General features: G+C 40.6%; 1 long non-coding RNA gene across 1 annotated transcript; it reads right to left on the reverse strand.

Moving 5' to 3' along the window:
• Positions 1–1,171: 1,171 nt before the first annotated feature.
• Positions 1,172–11,787, reverse strand: LOC134474514 (uncharacterized). The gene is made up of 3 exons (XR_010045374.1): positions 9,589–11,787; positions 8,046–8,245; positions 1,172–2,326 (listed from the first exon to the last, which is right to left on the reverse strand). It is a non-coding gene; the product is annotated as an uncharacterized LOC134474514 (long non-coding RNA).
• Between the last annotated feature and the right edge of the window lie 12,581 nt (positions 11,788–24,368).

Raw genomic sequence — 24,368 nt, forward strand, 5'->3', positions numbered from 1 at the left:
CCTGATGGACACTGGTGGGCCTGTACTTCTGGGTTAACCCCTTTTGCCTATGCAACTGTCTTCCAGGAACACTCTCATGAAATATGTGTTCTTGTCCAAGATTTCCCTAGAGTTTATTTGCACCCAGAAACTGAAGGTATCACCATCATTTCTCATGAACATGAGATATCAAAAAGGAGCCCCCTTCCATCAGTAGTGGCCAAAGTCAGCATAACTGCCATTGGAATATGGGTAGCCTCACTAGGAGTGAGCCTATATACAACTGAACTTCTAGCTAGACAAACGGACTCGAGTCTACAGCAGCTTCACAATCCACTGATTCTCTGGCAGAGATGTCCCCACAAAACTGAAGAGGATTAGATCCGTTGCGGGCTAAACAAGAGGAAGTCTTCCTGGCTTTGGGAGAACAATGTTGTCTATATGCTAATAGGTCTGGTATTGTTGGCAGAATTTAGAGGAATTACAACAAAGGCTGTTAGAAAGAGAAAAATCTAGAAGAGGAGCCCAAGGGTGGATGGGTCAAAATTTCAAATTCTCACCATGGGTCACTAGCTTAATTGCTGCCCTGGCAGGAGCCCTTATGCTGATTTTATCAATAGTAATATAGGACACTGCATAGTCAACAGTTTGTCCTCCTATATGCATCAGCAAGTACAGGGCACAAACTGATGGTGCTATGTCACAGGGATATAAAATGGTACCAGTCCACCACACTGAGAAACGTTAGGAACTTTCCCAAGGAATTTGATAATGACATACATTCAGTGGGGAATGTTGTAATCTGTATAAACCCCCCTCATAAGTCTCCCAGAAGGCAAGAGAAAAATCAAAGATAATTCTGAAAGCAGAACAGGATGTTTTCCTAAACTAAACTTAATTGTTTGCAGGATAACTTGATTGTGTGCAGGATTAAATCGTTTCTTTGCAGTATGTGCCTTCCCCATAGGGTGTTTGGCTAATGTAAACTAGCTTGTTAGCTCAAAAAATGCCTGAACCTTGCTCTACCCAAGAAATGTAACCACTCTGTCTCTGTTATGTAGTGCACTATGAACACTGCCCTTGCATTGTGAGACCAACAGATGTTTGTGGTTTTACAGGATAAAAACCCTGCATTTTAGCTGTTAGGCACACAGTCTTCCATATTGGCTACTGAAAGTTGTGTCACCAGACCTGTGCATTAATAAATATTTTTTTAAATTTCTTTCCAAATGATTTCCAAATTATTTTGGTTCTGTGAGTTGGAAAGCTGCAGATTTGGATACCAACTGTGGATGCAATTCAGGAGGCTTGTAGTTGCCTGGCAACCACACTGGGCAGTGACTGGTTGAGCAGAATTGTGAACTAGACCCCAGAATTTAGGAGACCCGAGACAGAAAGTCAGGCATTGCCAAGGAGATCTTACTTGTACAGAAGAAATCGCAGGGCAAGATTTCAAAAGGGTAGTTTTCAGAGGCTTGGTATCCAACAGGACTTTCTCTCAAGGCTTCTTTGCTGAAAGTTGTAGATGGCATGCCTGCAAATCTGACCTTGGATACAGTGCCAACAGGACATAAGATATCCCTGGATCTGGCAGGGTATCTCTACAATGATCTTCCCTTGAGGATCTGTTTTCCATTTGAGATTAGCGACTTTCTTGCAAGGATAACGCTTTACCAAGCACTGCTTTTAGATCCTGACTCTGTTGTTTTCAAGTCCTCAGTGGCCCTGAATCCGGCCACACTGCTGCCCAATGAGGATCCCTCAACCCCATAACATGAATGCTCCACCTTGATTGACAGCTATCAGAGTCTTCAATTTGACCTGACCGACAAACCTCTAGAAGGGGAACCATCATTCTTCTCAGAAGGAAGAAGCTACATGTACCAAGGTACAAAAGTTTCAGCAATGGCTGTTACTTCTGAGACCCAAATTTTTGGGGCACAAATGCTGGACTCTGGCACTTCCGCTCAGGGAGCTGAACTCATTACTTTGACAAAAGCCTTGAAACTGGCTGAAGGTAAGCAGACTAACATCTATAACATTAGCAGATATGCTTTTGCCATTGCACATGAAAATTGGTCAGCTTATCAGCAGAGAGGACTATTGACTCCAGCAGGAGATAAAATAATAAGTGCCCCCCAAAATTAGACCTGTTTACAGGGATTTGCTTACCTGAGAAAGTGGCCATCATACTTTGCAAGGCCGACCAAAAAGGAGATGATCCCTTTATCAGGGGAAACAATTTGGCTGACATAGCATCCAAAGAAGTTGCCATAAAATCAGTGGAGTCTGAAGAAGGGGATAGAGAGGATGATCTGGCCCAAGGATCAATCTGTGGGGTATATACCTGGAGGGGGAATGGGGATACAGTAAAACAGGGTGGGTGACAAAGAGAGATTGAGACAAGGTGAGGAACCCAATCAAGTCTCATTTATTCAGGAAGTGGTTGCAGCTTTTATGGGCCAAGGGCAGGCTGGTAGGACAGGAAGAGACTATGATGTGGTTTCTGATACATCATCGTCACATCCAGGTATGTAACATAAGCAGGAGAGGATTATGGTAAATGTAGGCAGGTGCATCATGTACCCATAGGAGAGGGAGGCGGGAGGCAGCAATGGAGCTGTTGCGCCACTCCCTACAAGGGGAAACCACTCCTACCCTCTTGATGATGCCTGAAACATTATCAGAACCTGTGTATAAACAAAAGGAACTCTGTGTGGTCACCCATTCCAGCAAATCCTGACATTCCAAAATGCTAGTATCAGTTACCAGATAAGAGAATCATGTTGCCCAATGACCTCGGATGAGAACTCATTCAGCAAGTTCATCAGTCCACTCCTTTGGAAGAATTAAAATTAGCCAAGCACTTTCCACACCAATACTTTATACTATAGCTGTCCAAATTGACAGTGGCTGCCAGTTCAAGATGTCCTCAATGTCAAATCATTAAATCAAAATGATAGCTCCACATGGACAGGCATTATCTATTACTATTCAGGACATTCAGGATCAGATATATTCTTTAGTTGAAGTGGTCCTTCAAAATAGAAGAGGGCTAGACATGCTGAAAACCTGGTAAAAGAAGAAGAGTGGTATTTGAAAACTCACTTTGGAGTGTCTGGAATGAAATCCTGCCTTATCTTCTGCCCTTGCTTGGACTGTTGCTAAGATTGCTACCCTTTGTTTTAATAGGCCCCTGTGTAGTCAATAGGTTAGCTATCTTTATTAGGCAGCGAGTACAAAATGTGAGGCTGATGGTGTTATGCCACCAACGTTATCAAATGCTACCAGTTCAACAACAAGATTAGTTCTCAATCCTTCCAGAAAGATTTGGTGAAGAAGACATAAAATCAGTGGGGAATTTTGTAGCCTACAAAAAGATGCCTTTCTAATTTAAACTTGCTTGTTTGCAGGATAATTTGCTTATTTGCAGGATATGCCTTCCCCAGGGAATGTTTGCCTAATCTATATGTGCTTGTTAGCCCACCTCCACCTTATTCTTCCCAAGAAATATAACCACAGAATTTAATGATCTCTAGTGCACCACAAAATCCACTGCCCTGCATTTTGAGACAAACAGTTATTTGCAGTTTTACAGGATAAGAACCCTGCCATTTAGTTGTTAGGCACACAGTCTTCCATATGGGCTACTGCACGTTGAGTCATCAGGCCTGTGATGGAAGGTGGGACCAACTGTTAATAACTATCCTTTTAACTAGCCATTTTTGCTAATTATCTTTTAATCAATTATTTTAATTTTTCAGTATCTTAGTACATGAAACACAACAGAATAGGAATGCTCTAGACTTGTAACATGCTACATTCTGAGAAGTTCTAAGGATTTGGATGCACTAGATTTGGGGTGGTTTTATTCTGTGCTATTGTGTATTCCAATAAGATTAATTATGATCTCCTGCCTTGTGTTCCACTGGATAAGCCAGGAGAGTAGATATGTGACAACAAACATGAGAATTTCACTTCAAGACAATGATCAAATCATCATGATATTTTAATTTCCCTTTCATCCTCAAAGATTTTTATATCAGATAGGCTGGCTCTCCCTCTTTCCTATGTTCTTTTCTTGTAGCTTCTCAGTGTTATTCTTACATACTGCTCTGATTTTGAAGCATGGAGAAAATGTTGCTCTTCCCTTCTCAGTGTTCTACTGGGGAAGGCAAGCCAACTGACAGAGGGTCTGTTTTCCAGCAGGGTGAGAAAGGTAGAGATTTCCCTGATGCTATGTGCAGGTTGATTTAAAAAAGTAACAGAAATTCCTATCAAATTGTAGAGAAAAGCATTCCTAAAGAGAGATGGATGTTAAAAATCTCTAGATGATGTGAGTTTGCTTAAAACTCACTGGTATCTTGAGGAATTTTTGGCTTCTAACCTATCAAAGGACCTCTTATCTCCTCGGCAAGACACTCCTAAGACAATCCTGCCCCTTAAAACCTTTGTAATATTCTCTCCTCCATTAGAAAAAGAAAGGTGAAATGCACAGCTGTGTCCAATTCAGAGCATACAATTGCCCAGAAGGCTACTGTCAAAACTGTTCAAGTGGGAACACGTGCAGATGCTGCATTGTTCTGCCTAGGGCAATCACTTTGAGTCTCCCATACCCACATAGCTCTCTTCTGTGTCCCCATTAACTGAGGCCCCTACACTCATTCCTCATTCTGTCCATATGACATGTGAGGCCAGCAGATGTATGAGATTATATAGGATAAAAAGCCTGCCCTTAACTGTTAGGCACACAGTCTTCCATATTGTCTCTTGAATGCTGTGTCAGGAGGCATATGATTTAATAAATAATTTTTTCCAAATTTGTTTTGAAATTATTTCCAAATATATTTCATTGTGTGAGGTGAAAAGCTGCAGATTTAGGTCCCAATGAGGACACAAATCAGGAGGCTTGTGGTTGCCTTGCAACCACAGATGGTGGAGTTTGGCTGAGGAGCATTGTGAGCTAGTCCCCAGGTTATAGGATACATATTTGCAGGCGGAGACCTGAGTCATAATGTTGGGCATTGGCAAGGAGATCTTAGTTTTACAGAGGAACTTGCAGGGCAAGATTTCAAAAGGGTGGATTTTCAGATGCCTGTTATGCAACATAATTTTCTCTGAAGGTTTCATTTCTGATAGTTTGTAGATGGAAATTTCTGCAAATCCACCATCGATACAGTGCAAATGGGAATTGAGATATGCCTGAAGCTAGCAGGGGATCTCTGCAATGACCCTCCCTTGAGTATCTGTTTTCCACTAGAGATTTCCATTGTTTGGGTGAGTCGTCTTCCATAATGTCTTAAGTGAAGCTGTGTTGGCCTCATGACCATGCAGTAGAAGAACTGTCTGTGAAATTTCTCTGCAGCAAAATCACTGCAAGCAAATGGTATTGGAAATCAGAGACTTTGGATGAAGCTGAATTTCAAAGGCAGCAATCTGAAAACAATGAAACTACCCCTGAGCATGTTTAACAGTTGAATATGTGTGGGAATATTCAGGTGGATGGATGTCAGTACTCAGAACAGAAATAATCAATATTTAAGACAGGAAAGACCAAGGAAAGAACATGAGAGAGAGAGAGAGAGAGAGAGAGAGAGAGAGAGAGAGAGAGACAGAGAGAGAGAGAGAGACAGAGAGAGAGACAGACAGAGAGAGACAGAGAGAGACAGAGACACAGAGACACAGAGAGACAGATAAACTGATGTTAAAATATTTATTTCAGGATATTAGATCAGAGTATTGAACTAAAATTCTCATGTTTATTGTCACATGTGTAGTGTCCTGAATTAGCCAGTGGAGTACAATGCAGGAGATCAAGTAACCCTATTGGAAGACACAATAGCATAGAATAAAACCAACTTAAAACTAGTATATCCAAATCCTTAGGCAGCACTGTTGGTATTTGAAACCCTGTATTGGGGCCAGAGAAGAGTCTCAAGCCAGTGAGAGGTTACCACAGTGAACTTCTGGCCAAAGAGAAGCTTTTTAGTTTCAATTATTAACACCCCCCCTGCAGCTATGATCATTAAGCATGGTTGCCAACTGTTGGCTATCATGCCCAGGCTCTTGGATATATAGGCTATTGATGTCTGCCAGGGTCCCAGTTCCTGGGTAACTCCCTTCACCATCCCTCTCAATACATCCATATAAAATAAAAATGGTTTGTTTATGTTAGGGAATCCTAGTGCAGGGGCATCCACTATGGCCTGCCTCAATTGCTGGAAGGTGGTCTCTTGCATGTCTTTCCATTCCAGGAGGCTCTATGTTTGCCCATTTAAAGAGTCATACTCGGCTTGGCTATATCAGCAAAGTTTAAAATCCAGACCCTACAGTATCCAAGTGCACCATGAACCTCAGGGACTTGCATTTTGGTTTTTCATGCCAGTATCTGTAGTATTTGAAAGAGTTCTTTTTCTGCATTGTAATTGATTTCCAAGGGAAGTCACTGTCTGTTGAAATATCTGTGCCTTTTTTGCTGAAACATTATAGCACAAATCATATAATTATTTAACAGAGCCTAGGTTGCTTCCTTGAAGTCCTCAAAGGATTTAGCAGTCACTAATAGGTCATCAACATACTCCAAATATATGACCTCTGGGTGATCTCTCAATACTCCATCAGATCCCTAGCTAAGCCCTCATCAAATAAAGTGGGAGAATTTTAAAAACCTTGTGGTAAACCGTTACAAGTCAACTGTTCAGTAATTCCAGCCTCCTGATCAGTCGATTCAAAAGCAAAAATGGGTTGACTGACCAGAGCCACCTGGAGGGTGCATAAAGCATCTTTTAGGTCCAAGACTGAGTGACAGTCTTACTCTGGGATCAAAAGGCTCAGCAGGGTGTAGGGATTAGGAACAGTAGGATGCAGGGTAACCACTTGCCTTTTGACTTCCCCGAGGTCTTTCACTGGCTGCTAATCTTGCCTCCCAAGCTTCTGGACTGGGAGCAATGGGGTATTCCAGGGAGAGATGCAAGCTAAACGAATCATATTATCTTTTAATATAGTGATATGTTTTGCAATTCCTTGACTGGCATGTAAAATTATTGGATATTGTCTAAAGTGCATGGCAGACACTTGAGGCAACAACTCTATTACCAGAGAAACTGGATTTATCATCAGACCAGGGGGATTATTCTTGGCTCAGACTCCTGGTATTTCCACTTGCCAAGCCTGCAGTCTCTGAAGTGGGATCATCTCTCAGCAGGACATGATTCTCCCTTTCAGGAAGGAAGTCAAGAACCTTGATTTGTTTCCCAGCTGTTGTTACAAGAATCAGTTGTGGGGTCTCTGCTTGAAAACTCAATTGGACTTTTAACTTATGAAGAATGTCTCTTCCTAGCAGTGGACAAGGGAATTCTGGAACCTATAGAAATCCATGCACAGTGTTCTTTTAACCAGGGTGAATTTACTGGGACACTACCTTTGGCTATTATTTTTGCCCTCTGGTGGCACTTACTATGTTTATTTTGTTATCATCCGAGTCCCCAGTGGTTGAGTTAGAAGAGAATAAATTGTGCACATGTCCACCAGGAAATTTACTGTCCCCCCCCCCCGCCACTTGCAAGGTTATCTGGGAATCGAGGAGGGCATCTGAACCCTGATTCTCTCATTTTTGGCTCAACAAAATCTTGGCATACTTTTCCATTTGTCCCTTTAACTTGAGGAAGTCCTTTCACCAGTGTCCTATTTCTTTACAATACGCATATTGGTTCTTTTCAAGTGGGGGACGCTTTTTGTCTTTCTCATCAATATTTTCTTTCTGTTTCTGCTTTGTTTCTTTTTCACACAACAGCTCTAACACATTTGTGACCTTCTTATTGTTTGCCTCTTCCCAGCCCTATTTTCAAACACCCTATGTGCTATCTCTATTAACTTAATTAGGGGCATGCCATTGAATCCCTTCAATTTCTGTAATTTTTTGTATATCTGGGGCTGACTGAGATACAAACCCAAATTTAATAGTCCTTGATTCTCATGTGTGACCAGATCAATTGAAGTATAGTGTCTATAGACATCTAGAAGGCTCTCCAGGAATACACATGGTGACTCATCAGCCAAATGCTTACCTCTGATACTTTGAACTTATTTGTGTGCTTCTTCGCTGCCCCATGGAGTGCTGCTAGAAACAGTAGGTGATATTGTGTCAGAACCTCTCTCCCTCCAGATGTTTTGGGGTTCTAGTTGGGATGGGATAAAGAAAACAAGCACTCTAGGCATTCTGGATCAGCCATGGCAGTCTCTTCCAGGTCCAAGATGCCTTTTTGCCCTAGAACATGAAGGCGAGTTCATTCTTCAGAGGTGAAGAGGACTTTTAAAATCTGCTGACAGTTGTCACAGGTTGGACAATGGGTGGACAAAATAGATTCAATTAGACTAATAAGGTTTTCGGGATTCTTGGGGAATGGGGGGGTTTGGCCCTTCCAATTATACAGGTCAGAAGTGGCAAAAGGAGTATAGACAAAAATCAAGTACCCCAGTTCGTGTGGGTCAGGAACATCCTGAAGGGGGCAGAGTGTCAAATCCACCATGGTGGAGTCTGGTGAATTTGGCCGCAGGCGGCTTTGGGTCTGGATGGAGCTGGGAGGGTGGAGGGAGTTGTTGGGTGAGGGTTCACAAGGAAGGGGAAAATGGGGAGGGAGGAGTTCATCTTCCAGGGGACCCTGCACTGATGGTAAAACTGGTGTGGAGTGTTGGGAGTCAGGCGCAGTTTATTTTGGTTTCCTTTTCAATATTGCCACCACCTCCGCCCATGGGGAACAATGAATCCATGGTGGAGCATCATAGATGAGATGTATCCAAATTTGAATGTAAAAAGTTTGTTCTGGATGAAAAGGGGCACAAACATACCAGAGGACAGCCTTGGCATTGCCCATGTCAAAGGATCTGTTCTCAGACCAGGTGCTACATGTCATTATCAACCACACCTGAGAAGCAAAAACCATTAGTATTCCTTTGAAAACAGGCTGCCCGTAACCATCAGCCTGTCTCTTAGATTCTTTTAAGTGATCCAAGTCTAGACTAAGGGACTTAGGACAAATTTTCACCCCGGACTGGCCAAGTATTGCCAGCTCTTGTTCTCTGTGAGAGGAAGAAATCAAGAGAAAATGTCATCAAATACAAGAAAATATAGAAAATATTGAGAGAATCACAATATCTAGGATTTTCTTTGTCTTGGCTGAGGGTTGCCTGGGGTTTAAAAGAAAACTGTCAGCACATTCAGAGCAACCAAACGGATATCAGTTGGTCCAAGAGAACATGTGTCCTCTCATGCACAAGTGTCCTGGAATGGAAAGGTTAGAAAAAAAATCACAAGACAAGACTACACAAAGACATAAAACAAAAACAAAACCACCATTCCTGATAAAAATTAAAACAACTTTTTATGGCAAAATAAAAAATTTAGACTGGAGGCTTCCCTATAAATTCCAAAATCAAATTAAAGTGCAGCCCTACTGGGGTCCAATATCCAAATGAGTCTAGAGACTCCAAAACAAATGATCTAGGATTCCTAAGAAGGATCCAATCTCCTACAATCTGGGTCTTCCCTCCTAAACAAAATTAAGACTTTGTGGTACCACTTTTAACCAAATTGTATTTTCCAGTACTTACTCTTAGCAAATCAGTCCTCAGGAATTGAGTCAGTGGGCTGTTATTCCATCCTGGATGAGCCCCCAAAAGAGGTGGTCCACTTGCCGAGGTATGAGCGAGCCATAGAAAATAATTTGGAAAGAAAAAAAAAACATTAAAGCACAGGCCTGGTGAGGCAGCCTTCAGTAGTCATTATGGAAGACTGCATGCCTAACAGCTAAAGGCAGTTTTTGTCTTGTAAAAGCATAAACATCTGCTGGTCTCACAATACAGGGGGAGTTTTCATGGCACACTACAGTACAGGAACAAGGTGGTTACATTTCTCGGGTAGAACAATTTTCAGTTAAGGTTGGGTGTAACAAGCAAGTTTAGATTAGGCAAACATCCTCTAGGGAGGACACATCCTGCAAACAAGCAAGTTATCCTGCAAACAAGCAACATTAGAATGGGAATACATCCTGTTCAGTGCTTAGAGTTACCCTTGATTTTTCTCTCACCTTCTGGAGACTTATGAGGGAGGTTTATATAGCTGACAAGAGGTGGAGGAGAGAATATTACAATGTTTTTCAGGGGCAGGAGCATTTGATAGCTGGTCCAATTGATAGGTTAGAAGCCAAAAATTCGTCAAGAGCACATGGAGTTTGCAGCAAACTGACCCTACCTGAAGATTTTTCATGTCATCTCTCTTGGGGAAAGCTTTTCTCTAAACTTAGATAGGAATTTTTGTTACACTGGATGTCTATCTGCTTGTGGCATAAGTGAAATCTATCCTTTCCTCACCCTTCTGGAAAAAACACCATGTGTCAATTGGCTAGACTTACCCAGCAGAACAATAAGAAGAGTACAGCAACATTTTCTAAAGGCTTGAATTTAGAAGGACCCCCACTATAGAACACTTGGATTCTTCAGGAAAGTGTGCTGTCTCTTGAGAACAGCAAGTCTGGGAAAACCCCTAGATACTCAAAATCTTAGAAAAGCTGAAAGTAAGAAAATAGCTCTGGATCTCTCCACAGTGGAAAAGGTCAGCCTCTGAAGCAGAGATTTGTGGAAACAAGATTTACAAGGAAGTATTGAACACTACAAATTGAATTCAAATTTCCATTATACAGTTCAGAGAGACATTGGCTGCAGGCCTGATGATGTAATTGAATGAGCAACAGAAGAGCACAGTTCACAGTGATCCATAAACTTTGAAGGGAGAAAGAAATTTGTGAAGGAGCTCAGAGTCATCAGAAACAATATTTGGTGTCAAGGTGTTCAAAACTTCCCCTCACAAAAAAACACCTTCCCACAGAAATATTGACTGGAATAATAAATGATAAAACATTCCAAAGTTTTGATAAAAAGGTGTTTAGCCCAACACTGCACTTAGAAAAAAGTGTCAGATTTGGAAGCCTTTCAGGTTTTAATGGAATAAAAACTAATATCATGTATTATTTAATCTTGATTGATTCCTTTAGAGCTGTTGAAGAATTCCCCCATAAATGGGAGTGTGGACTTGTCTGTCTTGTAGAGCTAACTTTAGAAAGCCAGATGGAATTAGACAAACAGACCTATCAACAAAGTCCACAAAGTGAAAACCAAAGGATTTTACTGCTTTTCTAAAAATTCATTGTATTCATATTTAGGAAAGATTTTTATCATGAGCTCTGCAGTCCACTGATCCTCTATCTTAGGGACTGTTGAAACAATATTCCAAAGAACCTGGCAATAAATATTCTGATTTCTGGATCCATGACATAATAGAAATGTTCTAGGATTGATGCCTGGTACAGTCTCCAAAAGTGCTGTCTAAGGAATTGGATACTCTAAGTTTTTGCATAGTTTTATTCTGTGCTATTATGTCTTTCAGTTGGGTTACTTGAGGATCTCCTGCCTTGTGTTCCATTGGCCAAGGCAGGAGACAACACATGTGACAACAAACATGAGAGTTTCACTTCAATATACTGATCAAATAATCATGAAATTTTAATTTCCTGTTTGTCCCCCAAGTTTTCTACATCAGATTGACTGGCTCTTTGTCTTTTATTGGTCTTACTTCTTTTGCATGTTGATTAGTTCTGTTCTGAGTACTGCTATCCAACTGCCTGCATATTCCCAACCTTATTCACCTATTAATCATACTGAAGACATGCTAAGGAGTAGTTTCATTGCTTTATGATGAATTCCATTGAAGTTCATCTTCATTCCCAGTAGCTGAATACAAATCCCATGTGCTTGTAATGGCTTTGCTCTTGAGAAATTTCATAGTCAGTTCTTTTACTGTGTGGGATTGAGGCCAGTAAAGATGCACTGAAGAGGTTAGGGAAGAGAACTCAGACAAATGACAGACATGTCAGTGGAAAACAGATCCTCAAAGGAAGATCATTGCAGAAATCCTCTGCCAGGGCCTGCGACATCTCAGGTCCTATTGGCACAGTATCCATGGGCAGATTTGCAGGCATTTCCAACTACAAATGTTCAGCAAAGAAGTCTGCAGAGAAAATACTGTTGGATACCATGCCTCTGAAAATCTAACATTTTGAAATATTTCCCTGAAAGTTTCTCTGTGCAACTGAGATCCCCATGGCAATGCCCAGAACTATGACTCAGATCTTCTTCTGCAAATATGACTCCTAGCTCCTGGGGTCTAGCTCACAATGCTGCTCAGTTAGTCACCACCCAGTGGTTGCCTGGAAACCACAAGCCTCTGATTTGTGTCCACTCTTGGAACCCAAATTTGCAGCTTTCCACCCCACATAACCACAGTCATTCCATACATGCAAGATTTTGCTCCCTAGGTTGTGTCCAAATTTTCTTTTCAGTTGTCCTGATCAAGAGGGCTTGACATATTTTGTGCAGTGGAGCAAAATTATAGGAGGCTTTATTGCTCTGTCCTGATGTCTAAGGGCCACAAACCTAAATCCCACAGTCCAGTGATTTTTTATTTTTCAAACTGCTGCAGAGCAAAATTTTCAAGAGGAAGGATGGAAATCACACATTGACAGGGCTTTGGCTGATTTTTTCAGGGTTTAGACTGTAAGCTTGAAATCCCTACACACTGTCTGTTCTGGACTATTGCCTCCATGGTAGTATCAGTTGGTCCTGAAAGCCAGCAACCACTGGAGAAGTCCCTAAGCAAAGGAGAACCCTGGGACTGCATGAATATTTGGTGTCCCTGCTTCATTTTTCCTGGTTTCCTGTGGCTTATATTTCATAGAGCTCCATTAGCAGAGGTGTGCAGCTATGTCAATACAACACCGCACACACCAACCATGAGGTCCTGACTTAATATATAAGCCACCCAAATCCTAGAAAACACATGATCAGCAGGTTTTTTCTAACTTCAAATGTATCTGCGTGAAAGAGAAAAACTTTAAAATGGGATCCAAATACCCCCTTTTCTCAATACCCCAGATATGTCTGCAAGATATTCAACATTTTGTCTCCACAATTAATGAAGTGATCTCAATGGATGTGCCAAGATATTCTTAGAAATAATGTGAAATGACTCAACTGATAAATCAGCATTGTGAACTTCAGGTTTTAGTCATTGCCCCTACTTTATCTTGGTTGCCCTTGCCCAAGGCTCTCCACTTCTCTTGGGATGAGATACAAGGCACCGAGACAAGAGTTTGGCTGTGATTCCTAGTGTGTATCATGGGATGAACAGGACCCAGGTGAACAAGGTGCAAGGACACAGTGTCATATGGACAGGATGAGATAAGACTGCATGAGCCTGAGTTAATGGGGACGTACAAGGGAACTGAGTGGGTATGACAGATACAAAGCATCATGCAACATCTGCAGGCTGCAGCATCTGCACCTGCAACAACTTGAACAGTTTTGACAGTGGCTTGCTGGGGAATTCTATGCTCTGAATTGGACTCAGCTGTTTCTGCTTTAATGTGCTAATGGAGGAAAGAGCATTAATTTTTTTTTTTTTTTTTTTAGGGGCAAGAGTGTCTGACCTTGGAGATAGGTGGACCCTTTGACAGGTTAGAAGCCAAGAATTCCTCAAGAGCTCATGGAGTTTGAATTAAACTGACCTGGCCTTTAAATTTTTCATGTCCAAATCTTTTTGGAAAGCTTTTTCTCTACCATTAGGTAGGAATTTGTGTTACTTTGTGAGGTAAACCTGCACATGGCAAAAGGTAATTCTATCCTTTCCTCACCCTGCTTGAAACTACACCCTCTGCCAGTTGGCTAGCCTTACCCAATAGAACACAGAGAAAGAGACAGCAACATTTTCTAACTGCTTGAATTTCAGAGGACCCCCGCTTTAGTACCACTGTGAAACTTCAAGGGAAGTGTGGTGTCTGTGGACATCAGCAAGGCTGGGCAAACCCCTAGTTACTCAAAACCTTAGAAAAACAGAAAATGAGGAAAAGGCAATGGCTCTCTCCACAATGGAATATGGTGGCATCCAACACATAATTGGGGAAACAGGAAGTACATGGGAGAAATGAACATCCCCAGTGGAGTTGAAATTTCTATTTTCCACCTCAGAGAGATATTGGCTGCAGGCCTAAAGATGTGATTCAATGAGCAACAGGTTACCACAGATCACAGGGAACCAAAAACTTTGTAGGGAGAAAGATATTTGACCAGGATCTCAGAGTAGTCAGAGAATATATTTAGTGTCAAGGTGATCAAAACTTCCCTTCACAAGAAAGCACCTTCCTGCAGGACGTTTGACTGGAAAGATAAAAGCTAAAACATTTTGAAGTTTTGAAAAAAAAGGTGTTTAGTTCAACTCTGTGCTTATTCAAAAAGTATCAGCTTCTTGCGTTTTTTCACATTTTAATGGAAGAAAAACTATTATCAGTAATTATATCACCAGTAATTATATATTGATTCCTTCAGAGCTTTAGGAGAATAACCCCCAAAATTGGAGTGTGGACTTGTTTGCCTTACAATGATAAAGTTAGAAAAAAAGAAACAAATGGAAAATTCAACCAACCAACAAAGTCTAGACAGTGAAAACACAAGGGCTTCCCAGGTTTTCCCAAAACACATGATATTACTATCTAGAAAAGTTTTTATTCTGAGCTCTGCCATTACCAGAACCTATTTCTTAGGGATTGTCAAAATAATATTCCAAAGAAGATGTCAACTAACATTCTGACTTTTAGATTCAAGACACAATAAAAAGGCTCTAGGCTTGATACCTGGTACAATACCCCAAAGTGCTTTTGTGAGGAAATCGATACTCTAACAACTGAGTGCTCTGTATTGGACCCAGTTGTGCATTTCTGCTTTCCATTTCTCATGGAGGAGAGAACATTACAATGTTTTTCAGTGGCAGGAGTGTCTTACCTAGGAGATATGTGGACCCCTTGACAGCTTAGAAGTGAAAAATTCTACAAGAGCCCATGGAGTTTGAAGGAAACGGACACAACCTTGGTATTGTTCATGTCCATCTCTCTTTGGGAAAGATTTTCTCAATTTTTTCATTGGAAATTCTGTACTATGTGAAGTCTGCCTGCAAATGGCATCAAGGAAATCTCTACTTTCCACATCCTTCTTGAAACAACTTCCTGTGTCATTTGCCTTACCTTAGCCACTAAAACACTGAGAAAGGAACAGAAACGTTTTCTCACTGCTCCAAATTCAGAGGACCCATGTAGGAGAAGCAATGAAAAAATTAAGGGAAAGTATGCTGTCTCTTGACTACAGCAAGGGATTTGATCACCTCTGAAGCAGATCTTTGGAGAAACAAGGGAGGAATGAACACACCAAATGGAGTGGAACTTTCCATTGTCTAGACCAGAGAGACATTGGCTCCATGCCTGAAGATGTGATTAAATGAGCAACAGATTAGCCCAGACCACAGGAAACCAAAAATATTGTAGGGACAGAGGTATTGCCCAAGAGCTCAAAATAGTGACAAACAGTATTTGCTGTCAAGGTGTTCAAAACATTGCCTGAAAACATAGCACCTACCCGCAGGATCATTGACTAGAAAAATAAAAGAAAAAACATTTCAAAGGTTTGATAAAAAGTTGTTCAGCTCCACACCGTGCTCAGGTAAAAAGTGTCAACATTTGGCTGCCTTTCAGAATTTAATGGGTAAAAAACATTTTTCACGTATAATATCAACTTAATTGACTCCTTCATTGCTGCAGGAGAAAGGCCAAAATAATTAGAATGTGGACTTGTCTGTCTCACAAAGTTAAAGTTAGAAAATCAGAAGCAATTAGAAATCACACCAAGAAACTAATTCCAAAAAGTAAAAACCAAATATTTCATGGTTTTCAAAAAAAAAAAAAAACTGGTATGAATATTTAGGAGATATTTTTATTCTGAACACTGCAAACCCAAGACAATCTGTCTTAAGAAATTTCAAAACAGCATCCCAAAGAACATGTCAAGTAACATTCTGATTTGTGGAACCATGACAAAATAGGAATGTTCTAGTCTTGACACCTGATGCAAATACCAAAACTGCTGTCTATGCATTTGAATACACTCGTTTTGGGTGGCTTTATTCTGTACTATTGTGTCTTCCAATAGTGTTACTTGATGGTCTTCTGCCTTGTTTTCCACTGGCCAACTCAGCAGAGTACACATGTGACAACAAATATGAGAAATTCAATACCCTGATCAAATCATCATGAAATTTCAATTTTCCCTACATCCCCTAAGATTTTTACATCAGATTGAAAGACTCTCCCTCTTTCCTGTGTTGTTTCCTTGGCCTTTCCTCTTTTTCCTTTTTGATTAGTTTTGTTGTGCACCTTGATGTACAATCTCCTGTATATTCCCATGCATATTCACCTGTTAAACATGCTGACAAAATGCTGAGGGGTAGTTTTGGATGGTTGCTTTGAAATTAATCTTCATCCACAGTGTCTGATTTCAAGTACCATTAGCTTGCAACAGTTTTGCGGCTGAGAAATTTCAAAGTCAGTTGTTTTATTGCATGGCCAAGAAACCAAAAACCTTCAATGAAGACATTATGGAAGAGGACTCAGCCAAATGACAGACATCTCAAGTGAAAAGAAATCTTAAGGGAAGGTCAATGCAGAGATTCCCTGCCATGTCCTGGCATATCTAATGTCCCACTGGCACTGTATTCATGAACAGATTGGCTGGCAATTCCATCAACAAACTTTAAGCAATGAAGCCTTCAGAGTAAATCCTAATGGATAGCACACCTCTGAAAACACACCCTTTTGAAATCTTGCCCTGCAAGTTCCTCTGTGCAGCTAAGATCTCCATCACAATGCCCAGCATTCTGACTCAGGTCTCCTCCTGCAAACATGTATCTTAGCACCATTGGTCTATCTCACAATGGTACTCATCCAATCATGGCCCAGTGTGGTTGCCAGGCAACCTCAAGCCTCCTGTTTTTTTTCAAAAAGTTTTCCAAGTTCCACCTTCTCTCAATGTACTAGATATATCTGTGAGGTATGCAATATTTTGTCTCCACAACTCATGAAGTTATCCCAAAGGCCTATGTCCAGATGTCCTTAGAAGACTAGTGAAATGATACAACTGATCATTCAGAAATGTGTACATCAGGTTAAGTCATATGCTCATGTTTTATCTTGGCTGCCTTTACCCAGGTCTCTCCATTTCTCTTGTAATAAGATACAAGGCCCAGAGGAAATTATGTGGCTTGGCTTCTTAGGGTGTGTCATGGGATGACTGTGCCCCAGGTGAAAAATGTCCAAGGGCATTGGGTCTGATGGACAGCATAAGGAAAGTTCTCAGGGGCCTGAACTACTGAGGACATAGAAGATAGATTAGTGGCTATGGTGGACACAAAGTATCAGGCTGTAGGCTGCAGAATGTAGCATCTGCACCTGCACCCACTAGAATAGTTTTGACAGTGGTCTGCTGGGCAATTATGTGCTGTGATTTGGACTCAGCTCTGCATTTCTGATTTCCTTTTCTAGTGGAAGAGAGAACATCACAACTTTTTCAGTAGCAGATGTGTCTTTCCTAGTAGATAAGTGGTACCCTTGATAGGTACCACAAGCCAAAATTACCTCAAGAGCCCATGGAGTTTGAAGCAAACTGACATGACCTTGAGACAATTTATGTCCATCTCTCTTTAGGAAAGCTTTTTTCTACTATTTGGTATTTTTGTTATTTGTGAGGTCAACCTGCACAAAGGAGTAGGAAAATGCCTACTTTCATCACCTTGATTGAAACCACACCCTGTGTGATTAGTATTTCCTTCCCCAGTAGAACCATGTGAAGGGACAGCAACATTTTCACATGGTTTGAAATACAGTGGACGCACGTTGGTGTAACAATGAGAAACTCCAAGGGATCTTTGCGGTCTCTGGACAACAAAAAAGGCTGAACAAACTTCTAGTTCCCCAAAACCTTGGAAAAGCTGAAAGTGTGGAAAAGGCAATAAATCTGTCCACAATGGAACTGGGTCACCTCTGAAGCAGAACTTTAGAGATACAAGAATGTCAAGGGAGGATTGAACACTACCAATGGAGTTGAAATTTCAATTGTCCGGCCAAGAGAGATGTTGACTGCAATCCTGAAGATGTGATTAATTGTGCAGCAGGTTATCACAGAACACAGGTAACCAAATACTTTATAGGGAAAAGATATTTTCCCAGGAACTCAGAGTAGTTACAAAGAGTATTTGGAGTCAGGGTGGGCAAAAATTCCCCTCAAAACAAAGCAACTATCCACAGGATCATTGACTGGAAAGAATAAACATTCAACAAGTATGATTAAAAGGTCTTAGCTCCACACCTTGCTCAGATTAAAAGTGTTAACATCTGGCAGACTTTCAATTTTTAATGGGAGGAAAAATACTTTCATATATTATATCACCTTGATTGATTCCATCAGAGCTATAGGAGAATACCAGATAAATTGGAATGTGGATTTGTCTGTCTCACAAAGTAACACTTAGAAAATCAGAAACAATTAGAAAAAGAAACCAACGAACTAAGTCCAAAAAGTGAAAACTAAAATGTTTCACTATTTTCTAAAAACAACTGGTATTAATATCTAGGAAAGATTTTGATTCTGAGCTCTGCGATCCTCAGACCCTCTAACTCAGTAACTTTCAAAACAATATTCCAAAGAACCTGCCAAATAACATTCTGATTCCTGGAAACATGAAACAATAGAGATACCATAGGCTTGATACCTGGTACAGTCACCGAAAGTGCTGTGTAAGGATTTGGATACACTAGCTTAGGGTTGATTTTATTCTTTTGATATTTTGTCTTCCAATAGGGTTACTTGATGTTCCCCTTGCCTTGTGCTCCACTCACCAAGGCAGGATACTACACATGTGACAACAAGCAGGAGAATTTCACTTCAATACTGCAATCAAATCATTAGGGAATTTTAAATTCCCTTTCACCCTCAAAGATTTGTACATCAGATTGACTGGCTCTCCCTCTTTTTTTTTTGCTCCATCTTTCCTCTGTTTGATGTTGATTAGTTCTGATCTGAGTACCTATACTGAACCTCCTGCATATTCCCACACATATTCATCTGTTAAACAGGATGAAAACATTCTAAGCGGGTAATTTCATTGTTTTAAGATGGCTGCCCTTGAAATTCAGCTCCGCCCACTGTTTCTGATTTCAAGTACAATTTGCTTGTATAGGTTTTGCTGAAGTGAAATTTCAGAGACAGTTGTTCTACTGTGTGGTCATGAGGGCAAGAAGGATTCGTGGAAGAGGTTATGGAGGAGGACTCAGTCAAGTGACAGACATCTCAAGTAAAAAACATATCCTCAAGAAAGGTCACTGCAGAAATCCCCTACAAGGTACTGGGATATCTCACGTTGGGTTGGCACTGTATCCATGGGCAGATTTGCAGGCATTTCCATCTACAAACTCTCAGCAATGAAACCTTGAGAGAAAAACTGTTGGAAACCAGGCCTCTGAAAATCCACCATTCTGAAATCTTGCCCTACAAGTTCCTTTGTGCATTAAGATCTCCATGGCAAAGCCCAGCTTTCTGACTCAGGTGTTCCACTGAAAAATTGTAGCCTAGAACCTCATTTCTAGGTCACAATGCTGCTCAGCCAATCACTGCCCAGTGTGATTGCCAAGCAACCACAGTCCTCTTTATGTCCACATTTGAGAACTAATTCAGCAGCTTTTCATCTCAAACAACCATAGCCATTTCATTCATGTAATACTTTCTTTAATCTCCCTAGGTAGTGTCCGAATTTTCTTTCCAGTTTTCCTGATCAAAAGAACTTGACATATTTTGTGAAGTGGATGAAGATTATTGGAGACATTCTTGCTCTTTCCTGACATGTAAGGGACTCCCACAGTCTATTGATTTCTTTCAAACTGATGGAAAGAAAAATTTTCATGAGGAAGAATGGAAATCCCAAATTGACTGTGCTTTGGCTTGGCTTTTGTGGGCTTGGACTGTAAGCCTCAAAGCCCTACACACAATCAGTACTGGACTATTGTCTTGATGGTGGTATCAAATGAGCCTGAAAATCCAGCACCCATGGGAAAATTCCCAACCAAAGGAGAACCCTGGAATTGCATGAATATTTGGAGTCCCTACTTCATCTTTTCTGCTTTCTTTTGGTTCACATTTCTAAGAGTCCAATTTAGAGGTGGTCTGCAGCTATGCCAGTAGAACATGGCACACACTAGCCATGAGGTCCTCGCTCAATACATAAGCCAATACATGCCAGAAAGCCAATGATTAGAAGGTTTTCTCAAACTTCAAATGTTGAAGAGAAATCCTTCAAAACGAGATCCAAATACCGCTTCAACTCAGTGCCCTTAATATTTTTCAGTGGCAGTAGTGTTTTACTGAGGAGATCGTGGTCCTCTTTATAGGTTAGGAGGCAAGAATTTCTCAAGAGCTGATGGTGTTTGAAGCCAACTTGAGATTTTTCATTATCCAAAATGATTTTCTCTAAAGTCTTCATTTCTAAAAGTTTGTAGATGGAAATGCCTGAAAATCTGCCCATGGATACAGTGCTGATTGGACATGAGATATCCCAGGACCTTGCAGGGGATCTCTCCAATGACCCTCCATTGATTATTTGTTTTGCACTTCAGATGTCTGTCTTTTGGCTGAGTCCTCTTCCACTATCTCATCAATGAAGTCTTGTTGGCCTCATAATCACTCAGTAGAAGAACTGACCATGAAATTTCATAGCAGCATAACTGCTATAAGCTAATGGAATTTGAAATCTGAGACTATGTTTGAAGCTTAATTACAAGAGCAGCCATCCAAAAACAATGAAACGATTCCTCAGCATGTTTTCAGCATGTTTAATAGGTGAATATTTGTGGGAATATGCAGGAGGTTGGATTTCAAGATGTACAACATAATTATTCAAAAGGAAAATTTAGAAAGAACAACTAAAGAACATAGGAAATAAGGTGAGCCAGTCAATCTGATGTAAATCTTTAAAGGTGTTTTTAGAAAACAGTGAAACTTATTTGTTTTCAAATTTTGGAATGTTTGGTTGGTTTGCTGTTCTAATTGTTTCTGGTTTTCTAAATTTAACTTTGTGAGACAGACAAGTCCACACTCCCAATTAGGGGGTATTCTCCTACAGCTCTGAAGGAATTGATTAAGGGGATATAATTTATGATAATAATTTTTTCCCTTTAAAACCTGAAAGGCTGCCAGATGTCAACACTTTTAATCTCAGCATGGAATGGAATTAAAAAAAAAACTTTTATCAAACTTTTGGAATGTTTTATTTTTTATCTTTCCAGTCAGTGATCCTTTGGAATAGTGATTTCTCGTGAGGAGAAGTTTTGAACATCTTGACACCAAATACTATTTGTGACTACTCTGAGCTCCTCAGCAAATATATTTCTCCCTACAAATTTTTGGTTCCCTGTGATCTGTGCTAATTTGTTGCTCTTTAATCATATATTAAGGCCTGCAGCCAAGGTATCTCTGGGATGGACAATGGAAATTTCAACTGAAATGGGGGTGTTCAATCCTCCCTTGTAGTTCCTGTTTCTCCAAAGCTCTGATTCATATGAGCTCCAATTCTGTTGTGGAGAGACCCATTGCCTTTTTCTCACTTTCAGCTTTTCTAAGGTTTTGAGTCAATATGGGTTTGCCCAGCCTAGCTGTTGTCAAGAGACAGCACACTTCCCTCATAGTTTGTCAGTGTTATTCCACCATGGATCCTCTGAATTTCAAGCAGTAAGAAAACATTAGTGTTCCCTTTTCAGTTCTACTGGGAAGGCAAGCCAATTGATACAGCGTGTGGTTTCAAGCAAGGTGAGGAAAGTAGAGGTTTCCCTGATACCATGTGCAGGTTGACGTCACAAATAACAGAAATTTGTACCAAATAAAAGAGGAGAGTTTTCCCAAAGAGAGATGAACATGAAAAATCTAAATTTCATGTAAGTTTGCTTCAAATTCCATGGGGTCTTGAAGAATTTTTGTCTTCTACCCTATCAACGGGACCAGCTATCTCCTGAATATAATACACTCCTGCCACTGAAATGTGTTGTAATATTCTCTCCTCCTTGAGAAAAACAAAAACAAAGCAGAAATGCACAGCAGTGTCCAATTCAGAGCACATAGATGCTCAGCAGCCCAGGGTAAAAAATGTTCAAGCAGGTGCAGGTTCAGATGCTGCATTCTGCAGCTTAGAGCCTGATACTTTGTGTCTCCCATAGCCCCACAGTTACCTTCTAAGTCCCCATTAACTCAGGCCCCTGCATTCAATCCTCATCCTCTCCATATGATCCAATGTCCCTGGACATTTTTCTCCTGGGGCATAGTCATCCTATGACATACCCTAGGAAGCCAATCACACCCTTTCTGTGGGCCTTTTATCATATCCCATGAGAAATGGAGAGCCCTGGACAATCACAGCCAATACAAAGCAGGGGCATATGACTAAACCTGATGCACACAAACTGCTATTTGATCAGTTGTGTCATTTCACATGTCTTCTAAAAATATCTGAACATAGGCCATTGGGATTCCACCATGAGTTGTGGAGACAAAATATTGTATATCTCAAAGTGGTATCTAGGGCACTGAGAGAAGGTGTATTTGGAAACCTTTCTGTAAGGATTACTCCTCCACTTGTATATATGGGATGTTTGACAAAACATGCTGATCATGGGCTGTTCAAGATGTTGCTGGCTTATGCATTAACCCAGGATGTTATGGCCAATGTATGTAGTGTTCTGCTGGCATAGATGCAGACATCCTCTAAATTGGGCTCTGCCAAATGTGAACCACAAGAAACCAGGAAAGATGAAGGAGGGTCTCCAAATATTCACCCAATGCTGTGGTTTTCTTTTGCTTATGGACATTTCAGTGGTTGAGGACTTTTACCGCTCACATAGTAAGTATCTTGGAGACAATACTAAAGTACAAATTTTGTTTAGGGCTTTCATGCTTACAGTACAAGCCATCAAAAACCAAGTCAAAGTCCAGTCATTTTGTGATCTGCATTCTCGCTCATGAAAATTTTGCTCTTCATCAGGTTGAAAGATAACAGTGGACTAACCCTAAGTACATTCAGTACTCTTAAGAAAGAAAGTACTCTTAAAGAAAGATCTTGGTATGCTGAATTAACAAACACAGGTAAGTCCCTTGTGATAGAGACCCCCATGTATGCTACTATGACAACACAAGGCCCATGAACTACCTTGACAGGAATGTGCATCCAGTTAACACCACCCAGGGATGGGTATGCAATCTATGACAAGACTAAACTGCTGGAGACAATTAAAAAACAACAGCAAACTCCTCCTCCTCTACATTTCTCCCACACAGAACTGTGCTTCTTTCTTATACACTAAGAAAATAGCTTTTCTGCTAAGTTGGGAAGAATGTAACAGCATTGGCCTGCCCTATGAATGTACATATCTCACTCTAAGCTTGTCTCTACACACTCTTAAGATTTTGTTTAAAAGCTATCTCCTCTAATGAAGCCTTCTCTCTAGAGGTGTCCTGGGAAAATCATTTGTATTAACACCATTCTCAGGTTTTCCATGAGCACCCACACTACCATTTTTTCCTGCATATAACCCTGGAAATATTTCGGGAAAAAAATCACTGAGTTAATTAATCTATTTGAAATCTGGAGGCCCTAAATACAAAGCTAATTAATAAAAATTTGATTATACAGTTTGTGTTTCAGTATCATTACTGTTTCAAGTGGCAGACATATCTTGTTTTTAATTAAGTAGTTTAGAAGGACTGAGAGTTACAAACCTGGCAGCCTCCCTCTGAATACCTGATCACTGCTAACATGAGGGAATCTCATTCCTTGCCACCCCCATACAATGGAGAGGGTCCAATGGCTGTCTCTGTAGGACAGCTAGAGGAAAATGCTGTGGACACAGACTGCTGTTACACAAGCCACTTCTCCGTCACAGAAGAACTGGTACTCTTTACTGGCCATAGAAGGTGCCAGTTTTCTTGAGGCTCCGCAGGCTGAAAAGTGCCTGTGTAATGTCTTTTCTGAAGTCCACTAGTGAGACCTAGTCCTTAATACCCTTGTGTCCCCCAGTAGACCTGAGGGAAGAAGGAAGTAGCACAAAACATTTTTAATTTATCAGACCTTCAGAATTTTTATGGAAGAACCATACTACACACATACAAAGAGAAAAGGAACTTGCCACTGGCTTAGTCTCTGAAACTGGAAAGCTAATTAGTCCTTAGTCATTCTATAACCTTCTACATTTGGACTTAAGAAATTCAGATGTTTCTTCTGAGCTTCTTCTATTACACTGCAGTTATCTGTTTACATGTTACCAGCCTCATTGCTCTAGAAAGTTCATGGTGGCGACAATACTTTATTATTTTATGACCCCATGATATTTTCTCTTTCCACCCATAAGTCAGTAACAACACGAATA

This window comes from Cavia porcellus, unplaced genomic scaffold (assembly GCF_034190915.1).
Source record: "Cavia porcellus strain 051 isolate PalLab524CR breed Dunkin Hartley unplaced genomic scaffold, mCavPor4.1 scaffold_33, whole genome shotgun sequence".
Classification (NCBI taxonomy): Eukaryota; Metazoa; Chordata; class Mammalia; order Rodentia; family Caviidae; genus Cavia; species Cavia porcellus.